The sequence below is a fragment of the Scyliorhinus torazame genome, chromosome 24 (genome assembly GCF_047496885.1).
Source record: "Scyliorhinus torazame isolate Kashiwa2021f chromosome 24, sScyTor2.1, whole genome shotgun sequence".
In the NCBI taxonomy this organism is placed as follows: Eukaryota; Metazoa; Chordata; class Chondrichthyes; order Carcharhiniformes; family Scyliorhinidae; genus Scyliorhinus; species Scyliorhinus torazame.
The window spans coordinates 53,101,498-53,124,903 of NC_092730.1; the positions used below are offsets into that span (position 1 = coordinate 53,101,498).

Genomic DNA, 23,406 nt, shown 5'->3' on the forward strand with positions numbered 1-23,406 from the left:
TATTGAGGGTGACCTGATGATTCATTCAGTGTATCCGGAACTAGGATGGAGTTTAGATTTGGAGTTCAACAGGCCTGAGGAGTGAATCTTCTTGCACCAATCTCTATACCGATATTCCGAATCCTCTGTCTGATAATCGATTTAAATCACGACACCAGCTTTGGGCAGGAGTTTGGCACCATGAAAACGTGCGGCTTCAGAAACTCCAAAACAGACGCCAGCTTCATCTGGGGCACGGCTGGCAGATTTTATCTTTCCAGAACCGGCCGCCCAGCCGTGAAATCAAGTTCATCAGATGATCTCATTACACTGTAAGACGGAGGAGCAGAAGTAGGCCATTCGGCCAATCGTGTCTGCTCTACCATTCAAAGAGATTATGACTGATCTGATATAATCTTCAAACCCACTTTCCCGCTACATCCCCATAATCCTTGTTTTCTTTACTGATTAAATCTTGAACATATTAACTGACTCATCCTCGACAATCCTATTCGCTTAGAAACGATATTTCCACAGATATACTATCTCCTTAGAGAAGAAATTACTCATCATTTCTGGCTTAACTGGGCGGTCCCTTACCCTGAGATTAATCCCTCAGGTCCCAGACTCTCCCACATGGAGAAACAACCTCTTAGCATCCACCCTGTCAACCCCCCTGAAAAGCTATTAAATCAGTGAATTTGAATGGTGGGATTTATTCCCTGTCCCAAAAATTAGTTCAGGCCTCTGGATTCCCAATCCAGTGACATAATATTTCATCCCTCTGAACAACAGTTGATTCGGCTCATTATTAAACATCTTGGGCCAGTGGGCCGATGAATGGCAGATGGAGTTTAATCTGGATAAATGAGAGGTGATGCTTTTTGGTAGCTCAAATCAGTGATTGACATACTCAGTTAATGGTAGGGAGTTGGGGAATATTACAGAACAAACAGATCGAGGAGAACAGGTTCACACATCCTTGAAGGTAGTGTCGCAGGTGGACAGGGTGGTGAAGACGGCATTCAGCATGCTAGATTTTAAGGTCAAAATATTGAATCCAAGAGTTGTGATGTCTTGTTCAAGTTGTACAAGACATGCTGGTAAGACCACACGGGAAATTCTGTGTTCAATTCTGGTCACCCTATTTTCGGAAGGATATTGCTAAACTAGAAAGGGTGCAGAAGTGATTTACAAGGATGCTACCAGGACTTGATGGTGTGAGTGAAAAGTAGAGGCTGGATAGGCTGGGTCTTTTTTTTCCTGGAGCGTAGGAGGCTCATGGGTGATGTCATAGAGGTTTATGAAATAATGAGGGGCATAAATAAGGTAATGAGGAGCATCTGGAACGGGCTGCCAGAGGCAGTAGTAGAGGCAGTTATCATTTTGTCTTTTAAAAATCAGTTAGACAGTTACAAGGGCAGGGTGGGTGTAGATGGATATGGGCCAAATGCGGGCAAGTGGGACTAGCTTAGTGATAGAAACTGGGCGGCATTGACAAGCTGGCACGAAGGGCTGTTTCCATGCTGCCAACATCCACGACTCTTTGACTCTGTCTGTCGTCCTGATGATATTAGAATTTCCTCCACAGAATTGTATTGAACCGATTGATACATAATATTTTATTCTATATATTATCCAAGTCAAACAGATACTGTGGATTCATCAGGGGATAAACAAAATACTAGGATGAGAGCGAATTGAATGAACAATGTTCCAAAAAATTATATTCCAAAAAGAGCCCTGCAACGTTTGGATGGAAAGGTGAAACTTTGAGCGGAGGAAGGAAAACTCGGCTGACAGCAAGCTCCACCGGATTTCTATATCAAACGATCGAGGTGGTACTCGAGCTTCCAATCTTCTGATATCTTCATTAGGTTCACCGAAATCAGACACCTCAGCCATTAAGCCACGCGACCACCGCATGGGACATACGAGCCGATGTTTATCGCATGTAAATAAATACTGTAATTCTCTCTGTTTCCCTAGGAACCAGTACAATGCAGAAGGAGGCCATTCGGCCCATCGACTCTGCACTGACCCTCCAATCCTGCACCCCACTCATGCTTTAATTTGGATCTAGACTGGGACGTTCGGTGCTGTTCCATGTAAAGCAAAAATGAACTTCGAGGATATTTCCAATGTAACTGTTTTTCTTACGGAAACAATTGAATTAGTGAAATTGTGCGTTTCGGGAGCTGGGATTTTCGAGTCTCTCAAGGCTTCTCTCCAAATCCAATGGTCATTTTAAGGTAGATTCAACCGCTCCTCACATAAACACCGGGGAACTGTTCATCGCAGGAATGCAAGAAGTTCCTGGAGTGATTCCAGGCCGGTTTAACAATGTTGTGTATGTTTTATAATGTTTAATGAATGACCTATTGAACACAGCTGCGATGATCGAGTGGTTAAGGTGTTGGACTTTCCCCAGCAGGTTCGAGCCCTGCTCCCAACGACTGTGACTGAAGAATTAATCGATTTTTAGTATACGGTTTGACGCAAAGTTCGCTGCTTAGCAAATTCTAATCTCCTCAGGAAGAGGGTTAATGGTATTTTGGACATCAGCCCGGCTACTTCAGTCGGTCGAGCATGGGACTCTTAATCCCAGGGTCGTGGGTTCCAGACCCGCGTTGGGCGCTTCCATATTGTAATCTGAGAGTGTTGAGCTGAACGAACTGATTTGATAACAGGAACACAAGGTTATGTTCCTGAACTGGGAATCCAGAGGCCTGAACTGATCTTTCGTGACAAGATTTAATTAATCTGGAATTGAAATTTCGTCTCAGTAATGGCGCAGAAAGGTTCTGCTTCAGACTGATTATATTTCCACAACTGGGAACACATTTACACAACAGGGAATGATTTGACACAACCACAGTGAAGATCTGTCACCGGCAGAGTCACGGTTCCAACAGAGAGAACAGTTACACAGCAGCGAGCACAGTTTCACAGCAGGAAAAACATTTAATTGCCTATCTTTGTGGAACAGAAAATCCCTTTTTGCTAAATAACCAGTTTTTCCATTTCAGTATCTTGCTGGTTTGCTCGGCACCTTTTCTGTGTGTCATTGTGTGTGTGTCCTGATAGTCTCTTCCTGCTTTACTGTGTGTCTTTCTCTGTCTGTTACAGCCGTGCTGATGTTCCGTGTTATTGTCCAGCCAAGGTGAGCTTCACAACACGTGGTTCTCGTTTAAGAAAAAAATAGTTATGTGGCTGCCGCAGAACAGCAATTGCGAACACGGCGGATCGAAAAAGCAGAGTGGCGCAGCGGAAGCGTGCTGGGCCCATAACCCAGAGGTCGATGGATGGAAACCATCCTCTGCTATTTATATTCTCAGTCACCCCAAAATTAAACATGACGCTATCACCCTGCAGCATATCCGCCTTTTCTGTTCAGTAGATTAGTATCAAAGTGTTGCATCCAGTGTGATCCGGGCATTTGCCCAGGAATGAAGCAGACAGCATTACATCACTGTGAAGCTCAAAGTAACAAAATAGGGAAGCTCTTCAATTGACTCTCTCTGAGGAAAACAGACAACATCTGCTGTGGTGTGTGAGTATTATTGGTGCCAATATCACATCTCCACTGACTGGAATGAGTTATGTTTTATGAACACAGTCATGTCATTTGGTAAAGATCAAACCGGGAGTTTTTCAGTGTTTTCAAATACTTTACAGCGAGAAGGGGAAAAGTTTATATAATGAACTGATTAATTGACTGATTAACTTACTTACCTTGCAGGTCAGCTGTTTAGTTCGGGAGTGAGAGCCGGGACCTTAGAAACAGCGCGGGAATTTGAAAAAGCGCGGGAGCTGCGAGGCAGAGGGGGCCGTTTAAAAGGTCGCTGCCTGGGTGAGTTAAGTACTGATTAACTTACTTACCTTGCAAGTCAGCTGTTTAGTTCGGGAGTGAGAGCCGGGACCTTAGAAACATCGCGGGAATTTGAAAAAGCGCGGGAGTTGCGAGGCAGAGGGGACCGTTTAAAAGGTCGCTGCTTGGGTGAGGTAAGTACTGATTAACAACTTACTTACCTTGCAGGTCAGCTGTTTAGTTCGGGAGTGAGAGCCGGGACCTTAGAAACAGCGCGGGAATTTGAAAAAGTGCGGGAGCTGCGAGACAGAGGGGACCGTTTAAAAGGTCGCTGCCTGGGTGAGGTAAGTACTGATTAACTTACTTACCTTGCAGGTCATCTGTTTAGTTCGGGAGTGAGAGCCGGGACCTTAGAAACAGCGCGGGAGCTGCGAGGCAGAGGGGACCGTTTAAATGGTCGCTGCCTGGGTGAGGTAAGTACTGATTAACTTACTTACCTTGCACGTCATCTGTTTAGTTCGCGAGTGAGAGCCGGGACCTTAGAAACAGCCCGGGAGCTGCGAGGCAGAGGGGACCGTTTAAAAGGTCGCTGCCTGGGTGAGGTAAGTACTGATTAACAACTTACTTACCTTGCTGGTCAGCTGTTTAGTTCGGGAGTGAGAGGCGAGAGCTGCGATGCAGAGGGGACCGTTTAAAAGGTCGCTGCCTGGGTGAGGTAAGTACTCATTAACTTACTTACCTTGCGGGTCAGCTGTTTAGTTCGGGAGTGAGAGCCGGGACCTTAGAAACAGCGCGGGAATTTGAAAAAGCGCGGGAGCTGCGAGGCAGACGGGACTGTTTAAATGGTCGCTGCCTGGGTGAGTTAAGTACTGATTAACTTACTTACCTTGCACGACAGCTGGTTAGTTCGGGAGTGAGAGCCGGGACCTTAGAAACAGCGGGGGAATTTGAAAAAGCGCGGGAGCTGCGAGGCAGAGGGGACCGTTTAAAAGGTCGCTGCCTGGGTGAGGTAAGTACTGATTAACTTACTTACCTTGCAGGTCAGCTGTTTATTTCGGGAGTGAGAGCCGGGACCTTAGAAACAGCGCGGGAATTTGAAAAAGTGCGGGAACTGCGAGGCAGAGGGGACCGTTTAAAAGGTCCCTGCCTGGGTGAGGTAAGTACTGATTAACTTACTTGCCTTGCAGGTCATCCGTTTAGTTCGGGAGTGAGAGCCGGGAACTTAGAAACAGCGCGGGAGCTGCGTGGCAGAGGGGACCGTTTTAAAGGTCGCTGCCTGGGTGAAGTAAGTACTGATTAACACCTTACTTACCTTGCAGGTCAGCTGTTTAGTTCGGGAGTGAGAGGCGGGAGCTGCGATGCAGAGGGGACCGTTTAAAAGGTCGCTGCCTGGGTGAGGTAAGTACTCATTAACTTACTTACCTTGCAGGTCAGCTGTTTAGTTCGGGAGTGAGAGCCGGGACCTTAGAAACAGCGCGGGAATTTGAAAAAGCGCGGGAGCTGCGAGGCAGAGGGGACCGTTTAAAAGGTCGCTGCCAGGGTGAGGTAAGTACTCATTAACTTACTTACCTTGCAGGTCAGCTGTTTAGTTCGGGAGTGAGAGCCGGGACCTTAGAAACAGCGCGGGAATTTGAAAAAGCGCGGGAGCTGCGAGGCAGAGGGGACCGTTTAAAAGGTCGCTGCCAGGGTGAGGTAAGTACTCATTAACTTACTTACCTTGCAGGTCATCTGTTTAGTTCGGGAGTGAGAGCCGGGACCTTAGAAACAGCGCGGGAGCTGCGAGGCAGAGGGGACCGTTTAAAAGGTCGCTGCCTGGGTGAGGTAAGTACTGATTAACTTACTTACCTTGCAGGTCATCTGTTTAGTTCGCGAGTGAGAGCCGGGACCTTAGAAACAGCGCGGGAGCTGCGAGGCAGAGGGGACCGTTTAAAAGGTCGCTGCCTGGGTGAGGTAAGTACTGATTAACTTACTTACCTTGCAGGTCAGCTGTTTAGTTCGGGAGTGAGAGCCGGGACCTTAGAAACAGTGCGGAAGTGATTTCTGGGAGGTAAGTCTCTCCTTTAAAAAATTTTTTTTTAATTTTAGTGTTTAAGGTGGGAACAGGTAGTTGACCTGCGGACTTCTGGGAAGACCCTCACCAATAAATTCTGGTGGAGAGCAAACCCGAGACACTACACGTGTAGTGTCTCCCACCCGCCCTCCACCTCTAACCTAATAATAAAACCCTTTGGTGTGAGGTAAGTAACATATTTTATTATTGTTATTAATATTTTTTTCATATAAAAAATTTAATTTAGTTGTTAGCCAGATCTTGGTAGAAAGTTAGAGGGATGGCAGGGAAGGGAGTGCAATGTTCCTCCTGCAGGATGTTTGAGGTGAGGGATGCAGTCAGTGTCCCTGCTGATTTTACCTGCAGGAAGTGCTGCCATCGCCAGCTCCTCCAAGACCGAGTTAGGGAACTGGAGCTGGAGTTGGAAGAACTTCGGATCATTCAGGAGGCAGAGGGGGTCATAGATAGCAGCTTCAGGGAATTAGTTACACCAAAGATTGGAGATAGATGGGTAACTGTAAGAGGGACTGGGAAAAAGCAGTCAGTGCAGGGATCCCCTGCGGTCGTTCCCCTGCGAAACAAGTATACCACTTTGGTTAATTGCGGGGGGGGGGGGGGGGGACGACTTACCAGGGGTAAGCCATGGGGTACGGGCCTCTGGCACGGAGTCTGTCCCTGTTGCTCAGAAGGGAAGGGGGGAGAGGAGCAGAGCATTAGTAATTGGGGACTCTGTAGTCAGGGGCACAGATAGGAGATTTTGTGGGAGCGTGAGAGACTCACGTTTGGTATGTTGCCTCCCAGGTGCAAGGGTACGTGATGTCTAGGATCGTGTTTTCCGGGTCCTTAAGGGGGAGGGGGAGCAGCCCCAAGTCGTGGTCCACATTGGCACTAACGACATAGGTAGGAAAGGGGACAAGGATGTCAGGCAGGCTTTCAGGGAGCTAGGATGGAAGCTCAGAACTAGAACAAACAGAGTTGTTATCTCTGGGTTGTTGCCCGTGCCACGTGATAGTGAGATGAGGAATAGGGAGAGAGAGCAATTAAACACGTGGCTACAGGGATGGTGCAGGCGGGAGGGATTCAGATTTCTGGATAACTGGGGCTATATCTGGGGAAGGTGGGACCTCTACAGACAGGATGGTCTACATCTGAACCTGTGGGGCACAAATATCCTGGGGGGGGAGATTTGTTAGTGCTCTTTGGGGGGGGGGGGGTGTTAAACGACTGCAGCAGGGGCATGGGAACCTAGATTGTAGTTTTAGGGTAAGGGAGAATGAGAGTATAGAGGTCAGGAGCTCAGATTTGACGTCGCAGGAGGGGGCCAGTGTTCAGGTACGTGGTTTGAAGTGTGTCTACTTCAATGCCAGGAGTATACGAAATAAGGTAGGGGAACTGGCAGCATGGGTTGGTACCTGGGACTTCGATGTTGTGGCCATTTCGGAGGCAGGGACAGGAATGGATGTTGCAGGTTCCGGGGTTTAGGTGTTTTAGTAAGCTCAGAGAAGGAGGCAAAAGAGGGGGAGGTGTGGCGCTGCTAGTCAAGAGTAGTATTACGGTGGTGGAGAGGATGCTAGATGGGGACTCATCTTGCGAGGTAGTATGGGCTGAGTTTAGAAACATGAAAGGAGCGGTCACACTGTTGGGAGTCTTCTATAGGCCTCCAAATAGTTCGAGGGATGTAGAGGAAAGGATGGCGAGGATGATCCTGGATAAGAGCGAAAGTAACAGGGTAGTTATTATGGGAGACTTTAACTTTCCAAATATTGACTGGAAAATATATAGTTCGAGTACATTAGATGGGTCGTTTTTTGTATAGTGTGTGCAGGAGGGTTTCCTGACAGTTTGTTGACAGGCCAACAAGAGGCGAGGCCACATTGGATTTGGTTTTGGGTAATGAACCAGGCCAGGTGTTGGGTTTGGAGGTAGGTGAGCACTTTGGGGACAGTGACCACAATTCGGTGACGTTTACGTTAAGGATGGAAAGGGATAAGCATACACCGCAGGGCAAGAGTTATAGCTGGGGGAAGGGAAATTATGATGCCATTAGACGTGACTTGGGGGGGATAAGGTGGAGAAGTAGGCTGCAAGTGTTGGACACACTGGATAAGTGGAGCTTGTTCAAGGATCAGCTACTGCGTGTTCTTGATAATTATGTACCGGTCAGGCAGGGAGGAAGGTGCCGAGCGAGGGTACTGTGGTTTACTAAAGAAGTGGAATCTCTTGTTAAGAGGAAGAAGGAGGCCTATGTGAAGATGAGGTGTGAAGTTTCAGTTGGGGCGATGGATAGTTACAAGGTAGCGAGGAAGGATCTAAAGAGAGCTAAGACGAGCAAGGAGGGGACATGAGAAGTATTTGGCAGGAAGGATCAAGGAAAATCCAAAAGCTTTCGAAAGGCATGTCAGGAATAAGCGAATGACTAGGGAAAGTGTAGGACCAGTCAAGGACAGGGATGGGAAGTTGTGTGTCGAGTCTGAAGAGATAGGCGAGATACTAAATGAATATTTTTCGTCAGTATTCACTCAGGAAAAAGATAATGTTGTGGAGGAGAATGTTGAGCTCCAGGTAAATAGATTAGATGGCATTGAGGTACGTAGGGAAGAGGTGTTGGCAATTCTGGACAGGCTGAAAATAGATAAGTCCCCGGGACCTGATGGGATTTATCCTAGGATTCTCTGGGAGGCCAGGGAAGAGATTGCTGGACCATTGGCTTTGATTTTTATGTCATCATTGGCTACAGGAATAGTGCCAGTGGACTGGAGGATAGCAAATGTGGTCCCTTTGTTCAAAAAGGGGAGCAGAGACAACCCCGGCAACTATAGACCGGTGAGCCTCACGTCTGTGAGGGGAGATAGCGAGGGGACATAGCCTTAAACTGAGGGGTAATAGATATAGGACAGAGGTCAGAGGTAGGTTCTTTACGCAAAGAGTAGTGAGGCCGTGGAATGCCCTACCTGCTACAGTGGTGAACTCGCCAACATTGAGGGCATTTAAAAGTTTATTGGATAAACATATGGATGATAATGGCATAGTGTAGATTGGATGGCTTTTGTTTCGGTGCAACATCGTGGGCCGAAGGGCCTGTACTGCGCTGTATTGTTCTATGTTCTATGTTCTATGTAGTGGGTAGAGTCTTGGAGGGGATTATAAGAGACAAGATTTATAATCATCTAGATAGGAATAATATGATCAAGGATAGTCAGCGTGGCTTTGTGAAGGGTAGGTCATGCCTCACAAACCTTATCGAATTCTTTGAGAAGGTGACTGAACAGGTAGACGAGGGTAGAGCAGTTGATGTGGTGTATATGGATTTCAGCAAAGCGTTTGATAAGGTTCCCCACGGTAGGCTATTGCAGAAAATACGGAGGCTGGGGGTTGAGGGTGATTTAGAGATGTGGATCAGAAATTGGCTAGCTGAAAGAAGACAGAAGGTGGTGATTGATGGGAAATGTTCAGAATGGAGTACAGTCACAAGTGGAGTACCACAAGGATCTGTTCTGGGGCCGTTGCTGTTTGTCATTTTTATCAATGACCTAGAGGCAGGCGCAGAAGGGTGGGTGAGTAAATTTGCAGACGATACTAAAGTCGGTGGTGTTGTCGATAGCGTGGAAGGAAGTAGCAGGTTACAGAGGAATATAGATAAGCTGCAGAGCTGGGCTGAGAGGTGGCAAATGGAGTTTAATGTAGAGAAGTGTGAGGTGATTCACTTTGGAAGGAATAACAGGAATGTGGAATATTTGGCTAATGGAAAAGTTCTTGGAAGTGTGGATGAGCAGAGGGATCTAGGTGTCCATGTACATAGATCCCTGAAAGTTGCCACCCAGGTTGATAGGGTGGTGAAGAAGGCCTATGGAGTGTTGGCCTTTATTGGTAGAGGGGTTGAGTTCCGGACTCAGGAGGTCATGTTGCAGCTGTACAGAACTCTGGTGCGGCCGCATTTGGAGTATTGCGTACAGTTCTGGTCACCACATTATAGGAAAGACGTGGAGGCTTTGGAGCGGGTGCAGAGGAGATTTACCAGGATGTTGCCTGGTATGGAGGGAAAATCTTATGAGGAAAAGCTGATGGACTTGAGGTTTTTTTCGTTGGAGAGAAGAAGGTTAAGAGGAGACTTAATAGAGGCATACAAAATGATCAGGGGGTTGGATAGGGTGGACAGTGAGAGCCTTCTCCCGCGGATGGAAATGGCTGGCACGAGGGGACATAACTTTAAACTGAGGGGTAATAGATATAGGACAGAGGTCAGAGGTAGGTTTTTTACGCAAAGACTAGTGAGGCCGTGGAATGCCCTACCTGCTACAGTAGTGAACTCGCCAACATTGAGGGCATTTAAAAGTTTATTGGATAAACATATGGATGATAATGGTCTAGTGTAGGTTAGATGGCTTTTGTTTCGGTGTAACATCGTGGGCCGAAGGGCCTGTACTGCGCTGTAGTGTTCTATGTTCTTTAACTTCCAGGAATACCCCACAGAGGGGCAATAAGCATATATAACAATATCCAATAATAAACCACTATAGAAACCGAGATCACAGTTTCGCCACTCGGACGGATGTGAACAATCCAACCAGGCTATTTACAACAAGCGAAGATTCCTGCCTCCAGCCACCTCACTTTCTCCAGCTTCTTCCTCAGCTCGAAACACACGACATCATGCAAACGCCTCCGACCAAATTATTATTGCGATGGCCTGGAATCGTACCCGGATCAACTGCTTGGGAGGCAGCGATGCTCCCCAGTATCCCCCCATCACTTACTGCCGAATGTTGAGTCTTTTTGATGCTTTGCATTAGTTTGATAAATTGTTTCGTAAACAACGTCTTACTATGTTTATGTTATTTCACTCCAATTTAAAATGCTCCTGAATGAAAGTGTCCGTGTCGCACTGCTCCCCGTCAGCCAGGAGATGGCACCAGTTCACAATACATGTATTTATTTCTGATGTTCTGTGTGTCATTACACAGGACTGTTGCTCTGGCCTGAGACCTCACCTTGTCCTTGTGGCCTGATGCTGCCGTTTGCAACCTGGTTAAGTAATCATAGAATGCGTCCAATGCAGAAGGAGACCATTCGGCCCATCCAGTCTGCACCGACCCTCGGAAAGAGCACCCCAACACGGCCCAATCATCTCCGAACCGTTTGGATACATCAGGTGTCAGTCTCCTCTGGAGACGAGGGTTCAATCCCACTCCTGACATTGACATTGATTCTCAGCTGCGATAAAATGCCAGAGGACACGGGTTCAAAAACCCGGACGAGCCCGGATGGTGACATTGACTGAAATCGAGAGGAGGTTTGAGCTCCCGGGAAGTTATTGCAGCGAATATATCAGTGCAGAACACGTGAAGAAACGGACAGGGTATTTAAAGGTCGTTTGATCATGGTGTGGGATTCTGAATTTATCCTCAAGTAAAAACAGACGCACGCTTGTGCATCCGCGCAGCTGGCTGAATACAATGGTTCTTTGTACCTGATAAGCCTTTGATTTGACCAACGCGCTTGCGGGATGAGGTGGCCGAGTGGTTAAGGGGACGGATTCCTAATCCCTTGTGCTCTGCATGCGTGGGTTCGAATCCCATCATTGTCGATTTTCCATCTGGTTTTCTCCCAGTGGAACTTATTTTTCCAAAGAATCTGCAATCACTGATGTGACAATCCAGTCCAAGTTTTGAGGCCGGATTTCATCGAGTTGTGTTGGAAGAACGAGTCTTGAAAATGCAGCCTTGTTCCGATTGAGATGCATTGATCGGGTAGTGAGGTCGGAACCACTCTGTCTATTGGGTAGTGTCAAAGCCAAGCGACATTTCATTGTTCGAGAGAATGAGGAGTTTAGGGAATCAGGATATTTACCCGGCAAAAATGTGCTGGAGGAGGGAATGAGGGGATTCCAAAAATGTATTCAGAACTTTAATGTAGCGGCGGCAATGGAGCTTCACCAGAATGATACAGACATAGAAGGTTTCAATTACGAGAACAGATTAGAATTATAGAATCATAGAATGGCTCCAGCACAGGGTGCGGCCATTCCGCCCACCGTGCCCATGTCAGTCGCCCAGAGCTGGAAAATCTCAGCAGGTCTGGCAGCATCTGTGGAGCGGGAAACAGAGAATGGGAAGCAGGGTCAGACTGGACTGGAAACTGTAACTCTGTTTCTCTCTCCACAGATGCTGCCAGACCAGCCGAGTTATCCAACATTGTCTATTTCTGTTGCAGGATTTTATGAAGAATCTCCATAGCGGCCTTGCCTTTGTGCTCGGCGTTTCTATTTATTTCTTTAGTTCTGTATTAGTTTAGAGTACCCAATTATTATTTTTTTCCAATTAAGGGCCAATTTAGCGGCGCCAATCCACATACCTTGCACATCTTTGGGTTGCGGGGGTGAAACCCACGCACACATGGGAAGAATGAGCAAACTCCATGGCAATTTACCCAATCCACCTAATCCACGTCTTTGCACTGTGGGAGGAATCCGGAGCACCCGGAGGAAACCCACGCAGACACGGGCAGAACGTGAGGACTCCGCGGACAGGCAGTGAATCCAACCTGGGAGCCTGGCACTGTGAAGCCACAGTGCTAGCCACTTGTGCTACCGTGCTTTGTGCCCAGAGAATTTATTGCAGCGAATATATCAGTGGAGAACACGTGAAGAAATGAAAACGACATTTTTTTAAAAACAGCACGCAGGTTACTGGCTGAATGCAATGGTTGTATGCAACCCCGAGAAACCTTTGATTTATTTGCTGAACAAGAATTTCCCCATCTCCGCCTTAAAAATAACCAATGTCCCGCTTCCGCGGCCTTCTGAGGCAGAGTTGCAAAGTCGCACAACTCTCTGAGAGTGAGAAATTTCCTCATCTCCGTCAGAAAAAGAGCGACATCTTTGTTTTTAACTGCCCAGTTGTTCTGGTGGCATCCACGAGCAGTGAGATTGAACCAACTGTTTGGACAGCACAATGGTTGGTTCAATATTCTCAGATAATAATATGGACGCGGCCAACGTGCGGGTCGAACCCTCGACCCTGGGAGGTAGAGTCCCATGCTCTACTGACTGAGCTATCCGAGTCTCCGCATGTTTGATTAAACTGCTCAAAAATATAAACTGAGCGGGTCAACTGAAATATCCGGAAACATTTACCAGCAGTGTGGCTTTGAACGGAGTCATTTCGGGAACATTCCCACAGAGAGAAATTCCTGGAACAAGCGGCAGAAAAACTTCCTGAGCCTGACGTGATTTTAACACGCAACCTTCTGATCTGGAGTCAGACGCGCTACCGTTGCGCCACAAGCCCAAGTGCGGACCATTGCCTGTTTCTCCTCATAGATTTATGTTTTATTTATACCCAACTGTGCGAAAGAAACGCAAAGAAGTTCTCTTGAGGGATATTAAAGGGCCATGAAGTAAAGCAGCTGTATCACGTGGTTAAGGGGATGCACAATAATCCATTGTGCTCCGTACACGTGGCTTCAAATGCAATCCTGGTCTGTAACGTCTCTGTTTGGTCCCCTCATGGGTGAATGTGATGATCCACTGTAACAGGAGATGTAAGGTAGGGCCTGCACTACAGGTTCGCCGGTAGCTCCTGCCTGCTGGCTCCGCCCAGTGTGAACTGTATAAATATGCATGCCCTCCAGTGCCCTGCCATTTCGCCAGATGCAGCAGGAGGCCTCGCATCTGACTGTAATAAAGCCACAGTTGTACACAACTTTAGTCTTTGTGCAATTGATCGTGCATCAAAGGTGAAGTAAAAATGCTGTTATTTTTAGCTTTTATTTGATGGCTGGCGGGGGGGGGGGGGTTGAATAGTCGAACACTGTCCACATTGAAACCACGTTAAAAAACGATAAGTACTTATTTCATTCCCCGCTGTATTTGCGTCTAAATTCTGAGTGATAAACTTTCTCTTCCTCAGTTTGAAACTCACGAAGAGGCGCAAAAGTTGCCAATTTGTTATTGCGATGGCCGGGAATCGAACCCGGGTCAAGTCAACTGCTTGGAAAACAGCTACGCTCACCACTATACCACCATCGCTCACTGTTTGGTGACGTGCCCTTTTGGTTCTTTAGATCAGTTTGATTAACTGTTTCGTATCAAGTACTTACTTTGCGTAAGTTATTTCACTCCAATTTAAAATGCTCCTGAATGAAAGTGTCCGTGTCGCCAGGAGATGGCACCAGTCCACAATAAATGTACATTCTATGTGTCATTACATAGGACACTTACTCTGGCCTGAGACCTTAACTCGTCCCTGTGTCCTGATGCTGCCATTTTCATCCTGTTTAAGTAATCACAGAATGCCTCCAGTGCAGAAGGAGGCCATTCGGCCCATGGAACCGGTACCGACCCTCGGAAAAAGCACCAGATTTCGGCCGAAACGCACCTAACCTTTCGAATACGTCAGGATGGCCGAGCGCTGGTCGCAGTTTCCTCTGGAGGCCAGGGCTCGAATCTCACTCCTGAAATTGACTTTTCCTCCGCGAAGCACCATCCAAACCTGGAACCCCTCCCTAACAGCACTGTGTGTGTACATACACCATATGGACTTGCAGCGGTTCCAAAATCCCCTCACCGCCCATTCTCACGGTCAATTAATGATAGATTGTAAATGTTTGGCCGAATCAGCGACAATCAAAGCCAGAGAGACCTGCAATAACCCTCAGAGCAGGAAAGGCTCAAAAGCAAAATACTGCGGATGCTGCAAATCTGAAACAAAGACAGAAAATGCTGGAAATATTCAGCTGATCCGGCAGAGAGAAACAGATCGTTCCAACGAAAGGTCAGGTTGTGAAATGTTAACTATTTCTCTTTTCACAGATACTACAGATCCGTACAGTATTTCCAGCATTCCCTTGTGATTAGCTGAACATCCTCAGACTCTGTAGCTTCGTCCGGTAAAGTGTCTGTTCCCTAAAGAAAAATCTGGATTCAAATCCCAGCCCAGCCTTATTCCGTTTGACCACCTGTGCGATTGAGAACTTCCTCCACAACAGGGGGAAATGTGTTGGATTTCTAGTCGAAAAATATGCCTTTTGCCGGTTTCAATTCAGTAGAATATCCACAAAGATTGTAACGCAAGGATTGATTTCAGCTGCCATCATCCAGTTGTTAAATCTTTCCCCTTTGACTTGAGTCCTGCTCCCGGAGGTTCTGTTCAGTATTTTCAATAATGTTTTATTTTTAATCCACTGTGTCCAGAGAATTGTGACGCTGAAATTGCTCACACTTCTCTCCATTGTTAACTACTCTGCAGGTATTGACTGCACCGTCTAATGGAGACATGCTCACAGTGCTGTGAGAGAGGCTTCCTTTTAGGTTTGAAGCCTCTTTTGGTCCATCAACGGCAACCGGATGTCTGCAGAGGAACTCAGAATGACGATCCCCTCTCCTCAAGATGGACTTAATCGGTGACAATATGTTGTTTGAAGAGAGAATCAAAGGTCTGAAGAATTGGTCTGAGATTCCTGGCGTTTTGTGAAGAGAACAAGGTGGTGGAGCAATGTGACAATAGCAGGATACGAGTTTGGGATATAATCCAGACTGTGATGGGAAGCTGCGGGAAGCTGCGTCTTGTCTGCCCACCCAAGCTGAATGTTGGGATTGAGCTGGTGATCAAATTCCGAGAGGAGGGTGAAATCCTTTCACTGAGTTTCAAGCTCACAGTGCGGTTTAGTGTCTTGAGTCACAGGAAGATACAGACGGGATGGTCAAATGGGCAGAAAAGTGGCTGATGGAATTTAACGCTAAAAAATTAGATGTGATCCATTTGGTAGGGGGGTTTTCACAGTAACTTCATTGCAGTGTTAATATAAGCATATTTGTTTGTGACAATAAAGAATATTAGATTATTATTAAAGGATTAATGTGAATGGCCTGACACTGGGAAGTCCTGAGGAACAAAGGGACCTTGGAATGTTTGTCCAGAGATCTCTGCAGGCAGAAGGGCAGGTTAATTGGGTGGTGGAAAAGACATATGAGATACGTGTCTTAATCAATCGGGGCATGGATTACAAAAGCAGAGAGGTCATGGTGGAGTTGTATAGAATGTTGGGGAGGTCACAGCTGGAGTACCGTGTGCAATTCTGGTCACCACATTATAGGAAATATGTGACTGCACTGGATGGGGTGCAGAGGTGATTCAGCAGGATGTTGCTTGGGATGGAACATTTAAGATATGAAGAGAGGTTGGATAGGTTTGTTTTTTTCTCTCTCGCAGGAACAGAGATGACTGAGGCGTGATCTCATCGAGTTGTACAAGATTCTGATAGGCATAGAGAGGGCGGATAGGGAGCACCTGCTCCCCTCAGTAGAAGGGTCTGTCACAAGGGGACACTGTATTATTCTGTGATTCTGTTACAGATCAGATCTTGGAGATATCGCTGCTGTATTCCCAGGAGGCGGTGGTCTGATTCGGAGAGCAAAAGTTTCCATCGAGGACGGGGTTTTCAATAAGAACAACTGGAGGTGTGGGATGTTAGAATCTGCTCAGCACTGATTCATTTTTATTCATTGTTGTGTCCCAGAATAAACACGTGGATTTTAGCTGTCCATTAAAAACAAAAATAGAATTCGGAAATTTCTGGCCAGTAACTTCACAATGTCCACGTCACATTACTCAGCATCCTCGGCTGCATCACATCTGGTCCACATTTCCACAGCAGAGAGCAGTTTCACAGCAGAGAACACAGTCCCACAGCCTTCCCGGCTGTTGACCAGCCTTCAATTTGTTGCGCTGCTTTATTTCGAACTTTCAGTTCGGCTGGTCAGTTTGAAAATAAGAGACATTAAAAGATCTGACATATGACAAATTCTGGCAAAAGATGTGACAAAAATAAATTTCACATTGCTTTGTTATCAGTCATTTTCACAATTCTGGTTCCTGATGAAGTTAATATGAACGTTACTGAGGTGGTGATCTTGTCCTGACAAATCAGAAAATTCAGAGCGAAAGCAGAATGAGAAACACAGCTTCAGGGCACAAGAAGATTCTAATGTAATGACATTTCATCAGACTACATTGAATGATGAAACAAATTGATGCTTAAATGATATAACACCGCATTTTACGAACAAATGGCTCCAACATCACCATTATTTCGCTGCGAGTAGGGTTCGAACCTACGCGGAGAAACCCCATTGGATTTCGAGTCCAACGCCTTAACCACTCGGCCATCGCAGCTGTGTCCATTGCGTCATTCATTAGTAATTTGGTCGATAGAATACATTCTAAAACCAGCCTGGAATCACTCCAGGAAGTTATTGCATTCCAACGATAAACGGGGCTCCGGGGTTTATGTGAGGAGGGGTTGAATCTTCGTGGAAAATGACCATTGGATTTGGAGAGAAGCGTTGAGAGACTCGAAGATCTCAGCTCCCTAAATGCACAATTCCACTGATTAAAAAGGTGGAATCCAGAAATTACAGCACAGAAGGAGACCTGTGCAGGCCGAACGGTCACACGATGACCTGATGACGCAACTAACATGATCACGTGTCTGGATTCCGGCAGTTCTCACCGGATCGCGGTCAGAGCACAAGCCAGGAGGGGCTGCTCAATTGTTAACTCAGTTGTTTTTTATTACAAGTCCTTGGTCACCACTCATTGAGAGAGCAGCATTTCTACATGGTGTCAGGAGTGGGCAGTATGGCAGAAGGACTTCACCGCATCAACCTCCTTGGATCATAGAATCGTAGAATCTCGAGCGCAGAAGGAGGCCATTCGGCCCAACGAGTCAGCACTGACCCTCCGAAAGAGCACCGCAGCAACTCTCTTCAAGGAGAGATTTCAGAGTTGGTGCAGCACCAGCCCGGCTAGCTCAGTCGGTAGAGCCTGGGACACTTAATCCTAGGATCGTGGGCGCTTCCATGAAAATATTGATGCTGCATGAATTGTATTCATAACAGGAACACAAGATTATGTCGCTGGACTTGGAGTCCAGAGGTCTGAACAAACGTTTCGTGACAAACTTTAATAAATCTGGAATTGAAATATCGTCTCAGTAATGGCGGAGAAAGGTTCCGCTTCAGACGGATCATATTTCCACAACTGGGAACAAATTTACACAACAGGGAATGATTTGACACAACCACAGTGAAGATCTGTCACCGGCAGAGTCACGGTTCCACGACAGAGCGAACAGTTACACAGCAGAGAGCTCAGTTACACAGCAGAGAGCTCAGTTACACAGCAGAGAGCACTGTTACACAGCAGAGAGCACAGTTACACAGCAGAGAGCACAGTTACACAGCAGAGAGCACAGTTACACAGCAGAGGGCACAGTTACACAGCAGAGAGCTCAGTAACACAGCAGCGAACACAGTTACACAGCAGAGAGCACGGTTACACAGCAGAGAGCACAGTTACACAGCAGAGAGCACAGTTACACAGCAGAGAGCTCAGTTACACAGCAGCGAGCACAGTTACACAGCAGACACATCAGTTACACAGCAGAGAGCACAGTTACATAGCAGAGAGCACGGTTACACAGCAGAGAGCACAGTTACACAGCAGAGAGCACAGTTACACAGCAGAGAGCACAGTTACACAGAAGAGAGCTCAGTTACACATCAGCGAGCACAGTTACACAGCAGACACCTCAGTTACACAGCAAAGAGCACAGTTACACAGCAGAGAGCACGGTTACACAGCAGAGAGCACAGTTACACACCAGAGAGCACAGTTACACAGCAGAGAGCAAGGTTACACAGCAGAGAGCACAGTTACACAGCGGAGAGAACAGTTACACAGCAGAGAGCTCAGTTAGACAGCAGAGAGCTCAGTCACACAGCAGCGAGCACAGTTACACAGCAGACACCTCAGTTACACAGCAGAGAGCACAGTTAAACAGCAGAGCGCACAGTTACACAGCAGAGAGCAAGGTTGCACAGCAGGGAGCACAGTTACACATCAGAGAGCACAGTTACACAGCAGAGAGCATGTTTACACAGCAAAGAGCACAGTTACACAGCAGAGAGCACAGTTACACAGCAGTGAGCTCTGTTACACAGCAGAGAGCTCAGTCACACAGCAGCGAGCACAGTTACATCGCAGAGAGCACGGTTACACAGCAGAGAGCTCAGTTACATAGCAGAGAGAACAGTTACACAGCAGAGAGCTCAGTTACATAGCAGAGAGCACAGTTCCACAGCAGAGAGCACAGTTACACAACAGAGAACTCAGTTACACAGCAGAGAGCACAGTTGCATAGCAGAGAGCACAGTTACATAGCAGAAAGCACAGTTACATAGCAGAAAGCACAGTTACGCAGCAGAGAGCACAGTTACACAGCAGAGAGCACAGTTACACAGCAGAGAGCTCAGTTACACAGCAGAGAGCTCAGATACACAGCACAAAGCACAGTTACACAGCATAGAGCTCCGTTACACAGCAGGGAGCAGAGTTACACAGCAGAGAGATTAGTTAATCAGCAGATTACATAGCAGAGAGCACAGTGACACAGCAGAGAGCTCAGTTACACAGCAGAGAGCATAGATACACAGCAGAGAGCACAGTTACACAGCAGCGAGCACAGTTACACAGCAGAGAGCGCAGTTACACAGCAGAGAGCTCAGTTACACAGCAGCGAGCACAGTTACACGGCAGTCACCTCAGTTACACAGCAGAGAGCACAGTTACACAGCAGAGAGGTCAGTTACACAGCAGAGAGATCAGTTACTTAGCAGAGAGCACAGTTACACAGCAGAGAGCACAGTTACATAGCAGAGAGCTCAGATACACAGCAGAAAGCACAGTTACACAGCATAGAGCTCCGTTACACAGCAGAGAGCACAGTTACACAGCAGAGAGATCAGTTACAGAGCAGAGAGATCAGTTACGTTGCAGAGAGCACAGTTACACAGCAGAGAGCACAGTTACATAGCAGAGAGCTCAGTTACACAGCAGAAAGCAGTTACACATCATAGAGCTCCGTTACACAGCAGAGAGCACAGTTACACAGCAGAGAGCACAGTTACTCTGCAGAGAGATCAGATAATCAGCAGATTACATAGCAGAGAGCACAGTGACACAGAACAGAGCTCAGTTACACAGCAGAGAGCATAGTTACACAGCAGAGAGCACAGTTACACAGCAGCGAGCACAGTTACACAGCAGCGAGCACGGTTACACAGCAGAGAGCACAGTTACACAGCAGAGAGCTCAGTTACGCAGCAAAGAGCTCAGTTACACAGCAGAGAGCTCAGTTACACAGCATCGAGCACAGTTACACAGCAGACACCTCAGTTACACAGCAGAGAGCACAGTTACACAGCAGAGAGCACGGTTACACAGCAGAGAGAACAGCTACATAGCAGAGAGAACAGTTACATAGCAGAGAGCACGGTTACACAGCAGAGAGCACGGTTACACAGCAGAGAGCACAGTTACACAGCAGAGAGCACAGTTACATAGCAGAGAGCACGGTTACACAGCAGAGAGCACGGTTACACAGCAGAGAGCACAGTAACACAGCAGAGAGCACAGTTACACAGAAGAGAGCACAGTTACACAACAGAGAGCTCAGTTACACAGCAGAGAGAACAGTTACATAGCAGAGAGCTCAGTTACACAGCAGAGAGCACAGTTACACAGCAGAGAGCACAGTTACAGAGCAGAGAGCTCAGTTACACAGCAGAGAGCACAGTAACACAGCAGAGAGCTCAGTTGAACAGCAGAGAGAACAGTTACATAGCAGATAGCTCAGTTACACAGCAGAGAGCAAAGTTACACAGCAGAGAGCACAGTTACAGAGCAGAGAGCTCAGTTACACAGCAGAGAGCACAGTAACACAGCAGAGAGCACGGTTACACAGCAGAGAGAACAGTTACATAGCGGAGAGCACAGTTACACAGCATAGAGCACAGTTACACAGCAGAGAGCACGGTTACACTGCAGAGAGCACAGTTACATAGCAGAGAGCACGGTTACACAGCAGAGAGAACAGTTACACAGCAGAGAGCTCAGTTACACAGCTGAGAGAACAGTTACATAGCAGAGAGCTCAGTTACACAGCCGAGAGCACGGTTACACAGCAGAGAGCACGGTTACACAGCAGAGAGCACAGTTACACAGCAGAGAGCACGGTTACATAGCAGAGAGAACAGTTACATAGCAGAGAGCTCAGTTACACAGCAGAGAGGACGGTTACACAGCAGAGAGCTCTGTTACACAGCAGAGAGCACAGTTATACAGCAGATAGCACAGTTACACAGCAGAGAGCACGGTTACACAGCAGAGAGGAGAGTTACATAGCAGAGAGCTCAGTTACACAGCAGAGAGCACAGTTACACAGCAGAGAGCACGGTTACACAGCAGAGAGCACAGTTACACAGCAGAGAGCACAGTTACACAGCAGACAGCACGGTTACACAGCAGAGAGAACAGTTACATCGCAGAGAGCACAGTTTCACGGCAGATAGCTCAGTTACACAGCCGACAGTTACACAGCAGGATATACATTTACAAACAGTGCTCCCTGTGTGCAGCAGAAAACACATTTTCCTAAATAACCAGTTTCTCCATCTCGGCACCTTTTCTGTGTGTCATTGTGGGTGTGTCCTGATAGTCTCTTCCTGATTTTCTGTGTGTCTTTCTCTGTCTGTTACAGCAATGCTGATGTTATGTATTAATCTCACTTGTCCCAAAAATAATTGTGATTGATAGATACAGAAAGATTTCCACACTGACATTCAGTACCAATGTCTGATAGAGACTGGATTCCACCCTCAAATACAGTACCAGACTTTGACTCATAATGAAGGAATCCTGCTCTCACAAACAGTTCCAGAGACTAAGGTGCAGAGTGTTCCCTCCACTCCCGAACACTACCTGTGATTTACAGATACAGAACAAATCTCAGTCAGGTGAGTAGCAGAGTTTGATGGGTACGACATGGATTCCACAATTACCTTCTCTGCGCCAGATAATCAGACGCAGTCGACACGCGGTGTCTGTGTTGGTTTAACAAGAGCCGGAACACATTTGCACAATATCAGGGTATAGGACTTAGGAGCAGAAGTAGGCCATTCAGCCCATCGAATATGCTCCGTATTTCAATGAGATCATAATTGATCGCATATATGACGTGTTATGATCTCATACGGTGGCACGTTGTCACAGTGGATACCTGCCAGCGATCCGGGTTCAATTCCAGCTTTTAGTCACTGACTGTGTGGAGTTTGCACTTTCTCTCCGTGTCTGTGTGGGTTTCCTCTGGGTGCTGCGATTTCCTCGCACAGTCCAAATGTGTGCGGGTTAGGTGGAGTGTCCATGCTAAATTGCCCCTTAGTGTTCAGAAAGTTGGGTGGTGTTACAGGGATGTGGTGGGGACATAGGGGCTCTTTCAGAATATCGTTGCAGAGTCGATTGGCAGAATGGCCACCTTTTACATTTTAAAGATTTCATGATAACCCTCATGTCCACTTTCCCGGCTTTTTATATCTAGATTTCACGATGAACCTTTAAAACCAACATTCCAACCAAGCCTCAGGTACCAGTAACTCCTCAATGGTCGTTAATTTCCCGGCTGTCAATCCTTTGGTCAGTCTGAGGAAGTCACATCCTGGAAATGTCAAACATTGATCCAGTTCTAAAGTAAATTAAGTCGCTCTCGTCCCTGATGACCATAGGCTGCTTTCCCCTTTGAGGGTGAGATCTGACTGGTGATGATTTAACCTCAGGACCATCATACCTCAGGCGAGGAGCAATAATACTACTACTAATAATAATCGCTTATTGTTACAAGTAGGCTTCAATGAAGTTACTGTGAAAAGTCCCGAGTCGCCACATTCCAGCGCCTGTTCGGGGAGGCTGGAACGGGAATTGTGTGAAGGCGGGGTTTTCATGATTCAGTTCTAGCATAACCGTGTGATCTGAATCTAATTCATCTGGTTTTCCTTCTGCTAATCTTGTCTCACAGTGAGGCAAACCTCACTGATTGGATAGACGAGTGATCGTTCTTCAGTCTTGTCATGGACGGACCCGCTGAATATGGAGGCATATTCTGTGTGGCAGGATTTAGCTCCAACTCTATCTATACGTTTGTGGATGATACCACTGTGGTAGGTCGTATCGCAAACAATGACGAATCAGATACAGAAGGTAGATAAATCACATGGTTGCATAGTGTACTGTCATGTGAGTGTACCTTCAAGACATGGATATTTAAGCAATGTACATTTAAGAAAACAGTGATGTCAGAGAGTGGGTGGAGCTGGGGTTTAGGTCAGCCATTTTGCAGGTTTTTAGATTCAGTTTAAAAAGCAGCTTGTGTGTGTCTGTGTGTTTCCAGAGAGCTGCAAGATTGAAAAGAGCTTGGGAGTGTCTGTGTTTGCAGAGAGCTGGATCTCTGACATAAAAGACCATCTCTGGATCATTTGGGTGATGTAAATTCATAATTGTTAAGCCTTTAACCTGATGTGATTCTGTTCAAATGTGTTAAGTCGCTTGGAAGTTTGAAGGAACATTTTAAGGATTTAGTTACTGTTGCAATATTTTCTGAGTTATTTTTGAAGTAAGGGGTGTTAAGAGATCGAATGTTTATTTAAGATGTTAAGCTGAGTTCATGGAATGAACAG

General features: G+C 46.7%; 3 non-coding genes across 3 annotated transcripts; all 3 read right to left on the reverse strand.

Moving 5' to 3' along the window:
- Window positions 1–13,054: 13,054 nt before the first annotated feature.
- trnaw-cca (transfer RNA tryptophan (anticodon CCA)) lies at window positions 13,055–13,126 on the reverse strand. Its single transcript has one exon. It is a non-coding gene; the product is annotated as a tRNA-Trp (tRNA).
- A 663-nt stretch (window positions 13,127–13,789) lies between these two features.
- Window positions 13,790–13,866, reverse strand: trnag-ucc (transfer RNA glycine (anticodon UCC)). The gene has a single exon. It is a non-coding gene; the product is annotated as a tRNA-Gly (tRNA).
- A 3,063-nt stretch (window positions 13,867–16,929) lies between these two features.
- Window positions 16,930–17,011, reverse strand: trnas-cga (transfer RNA serine (anticodon CGA)). Its single transcript has one exon. It is a non-coding gene; the product is annotated as a tRNA-Ser (tRNA).
- Between the last annotated feature and the right edge of the window lie 6,395 nt (window positions 17,012–23,406).